This window comes from Procambarus clarkii, chromosome 12 (assembly GCF_040958095.1).
Source record: "Procambarus clarkii isolate CNS0578487 chromosome 12, FALCON_Pclarkii_2.0, whole genome shotgun sequence".
NCBI lineage: Eukaryota > Metazoa > Arthropoda > Malacostraca > Decapoda > Cambaridae > Procambarus > Procambarus clarkii.
The window spans coordinates 37147038-37150697 of NC_091161.1; the positions used below are offsets into that span (position 1 = coordinate 37147038).

A 3660-nucleotide genomic window follows, 5' to 3' on the forward strand; every position below is an offset into this window, starting at 1 on the left:
AAGAGAGTAAGACAAAAGTTTACAGATATTATAAAGTATATTGAAGAATCATTGAACTTAATTATAGCTGTACCATCAGAAGTAAAACAATTTGAAAAGCTGTTAAATTCTTGGGTATTATATTTACCTAATCTCCAAAATGTTGTGGTAGAGAGAGGAAATTGTAATAAGTGTTGGTACCAAAGTGAGAATAAAAAAACACTCACTATTTTTAGGTCACCTTTCGAAATAATTATTAAGCAAAATGATATAAAAGTTAGCTCTTCGTTTCTTATGAAAGATGTAATATTATTATTAGTAGAAGCTATTCAAAAATAAAAGAGAAATATCAATGTATATTGGGATTAATTAATAACAAATATGAGAAATTTATATACATTTTTTATAAACATGAAATTTAATTTAAATTTCAAATAACATTAAGTATTATATCAAATTTTGGAATATAAAAACCATTAACTAATTTCAAATATATTTCATTGGAAAATATTTCACATTCATTATTATAGAATAAATTTAGAATATTGTTATATGTTACATTTGAATTTTTATGTTTATTTATAATATCCCAAACTTTTAAAATATGAAATTCCATCTTATCAATATATAACAGATCTATTTGTAGATAAAAATCAATTTCTTCAGTATTTTTGAGGAATTCACTCATTTTTTTAATATATATTAAAAAAGACATGATCATTCAGTGCTATTCCAAGAAGTACAACTTCAACCAAATTAATGTGAAACATCAACCTCTTCAGGCTTGTGGACCTCATAACTGACTGAAACCACTCTCCTGACTGATCATCATTAGTTATAATATAAAAAAAACACTGCCTAAAATAATAGAAGTAGCACAAACAAACAAGAGATATTTAAATCAAATAAGGGGAACAAACTTAAACTAAAATTTCAAATGATGTGAAGTGACTTACTTATATATTTATATATTAACATTCAGTGATTATTTAAGACACCAGCTAGCTCTAGTAGCCAATGTGATGAACCTATTGGCTTATAATGTCAGGTGTGAATAATTTCCTATAAAAATTTGTAAAAATACACTTATATATGTCGATTGAAAAATTTGCTTTAAGGTTGCTAGAGAGGTTCAAAACCTCTTTATCCTCATAGGATGGGATAATCTTAAATATTTTGGCTAAGTTAACATTAGGGATAATATATAAAATTCTTTTGAAAATTTCAAAAAAATCATATGATGATCCCAAATATATCCTTACATTAGCAAAAGTAATAGTACTTTGCTTGGCTTGAAACTCAAAGTGCATATCTTTCTTTTCAAAAGGGTCAAAGGTTAAAAAAGAGGTACATTTATTTTGACATGGCTTACTCCTTAAAATCCTTTCTTCAGGAGTCCTGTGAACGGTTGGTAGAGTGATACACAGCCTATCAGGTGGTTCCAGTTCCTTAATTGCTTCGCCATATCTCTGGGCATCTTCTTTTCTTATTTTTTTGTGTAGAAAGATAGGTCGACATAAATGACGACGGCGAGGGCGGCGTTGAGGAACTTTTGTCATCTACAAACGAAATGAAACAAATAACTAAGTTGTGTGTTTGTTAGTCATTATTTGTTTGGGGATTGAAGGGGTTAGGCCGGGTGAAGTCTTAGAGTTGTTGAGCCACAAAAAAATAGTTCCAATTGAAGCATATATCAGTTTTAAGTTATATTCACTCCTTCAAGCATATCATTATTTGTATTCACTCGTTGAAGCCTACTGTAAATTTGGAGTGGCGTAGTAATTGTAGAGGAAGATTGATGAGAACTAATTGGAAGTGGAATGTAAGTAGGAAATGGAATTTAGGAAGAGGAGGAGGAGAAGGAGGAAGTGATTTGGAACTTTTTGAAAGAGTTATAGAAGATGAGGAAGAGGAGGAGGAGGAGAAGGAGGAGGAGGAGGAGGAGGAGGAGGACGAGAAGGAGGAGGAGAAGGACGAGAAGGAGGGGGAGAAGGAGGAGGAGGAGGAGAAGGACGAGAAGGCGGGGGAGAAGGAGGAGGAGAAGGAGGGGATTGTGAAATTTTAAGTCATAGAAATTGTACTGGAAGATTTATCTAGAGAACTAATTGGAGGAGGAGGAGGAGGAGGAGAATGAGATGGTGGGTGTGTTGAGGCAAGGAAGGAAGATTGATCTAGAGAAATTAGAGGAGGAGAGTAAGTAGGAGTCCAATTAAAATCTTCATCCGGCATTTTTTTTTTCCATATTTTCCGTTTCCAGTAACTCGGAAAAGGACATGCTTCTCTTCCTTGTATCCTGAATTTCATGATCTGGATCTATAAAAAAAAATAAAAAATAAATAAATAAGCTATGGCTAGGAAAATCTTTTGGTATGATTTTTCATTTTATAGCCACCACAGTAGTACAAAGAGTATTCTGTCCTGAGTTTCGGACAAAGAACTCGGCAGTTATACACTTGAATTGATCCTATGAAATATGTATGATCATCACCATTCTGCATCGCAAAGACTACAAAGACTATGGCTAATAATATCCTTTATCTCTGGGAATGGCTTCCAGGGTCACGGCACCTTAAAAACAGAAAAGACTTGCAACTCACCTTTTACTTTACTGGAGAAATCTCTTGCTAAACCCTTAGAGAGGTGATCTATAGTAGGGACCCCATGGTCCATACTGTTGGGTGTAGCAGGGACAGATGTGTGTGGAACCTCGAGTCCTTTAATATTTATACCCTGACAGGATGGGACTCTCCCGGATGGAGGCAGGGGGGTGGGGGAACTCCGTTGAGACCACTAGAACGCACAGCACCACCCTGACACATCGAAATAATACTCTTACCTTTTAAAAAAATGAATACAATTTCACGAAAGATATTTCTTCTTGTTTTGTTATCAGTACGAGTAATAGTCACAATCCCCATTTATATACTGAATGTGCAGTCAACGAAAATGGAAAAAGATTAACAATATTTGAAGATTCAATTAAATTTTGGTTTGTAAGAAATAACCTCAATTTTATAATATCTATTTATTACGATAGAAATTTTAATGAATTATTAGGATATAATAATACAGAACAACATAAATGGTTAAATGCAGAGTTAAAATTTGGGAATGTTTCACAACTATTTATATTAAATAAATTTCAATTACCAGTGAAAAGACGACTGAATCAAAACACAACAAGTAAATTAATAGGAAGAGTTGTAATATTTAGCCATATCAATATTCTTCTAGGTTGCCCTCAAGGCTGGCCATACAGAAAATTATCATCATCAATGAAATATGATTTACAAATTGATGCCTCAGGTAACAAAGAAGAATATCTTATTCTGACGCCCTTAGCAGATACCTATGTCAAGTTTTTAATAGATGGTCAAAGAAAGACACTGTTTGGATCACAGTCATTCACAAATAAAGGTTGTGAATAATGTTAATAAATTATCAGAAAGGTGTGATACCTTAAATAGGATGTCGTCTGTTATCAAATTTGTGTACGATGAGAATAATATTAAAATATTGGATGAACAAGATAGCATTCTTGACAATATAACAACATATAATAAGACTCGTCCTATACTTAAAGTTCTTCAAGAAGATTTAAATGGGACACTATATAGCACAGTGTATTGGTAATTGTAAAAAAAAGTATTGATTCGCATGATATTACCTATATGCATCAAT

The 3660-nt window shown here is 32.6% G+C and overlaps 1 long non-coding RNA gene across 1 annotated transcript; it reads right to left on the bottom strand.

Moving 5' to 3' along the window:
* Positions 1-361: 361 nt before the first annotated feature.
* LOC138363904 (uncharacterized) lies at positions 362-3595 on the bottom strand. Its single transcript, XR_011228252.1, has 2 exons — positions 2577-3595; positions 362-2292 (listed from the first exon to the last, which is right to left on the bottom strand). It is a non-coding gene; the product is annotated as an uncharacterized lncRNA (long non-coding RNA).
* Between the last annotated feature and the right edge of the window lie 65 nt (positions 3596-3660).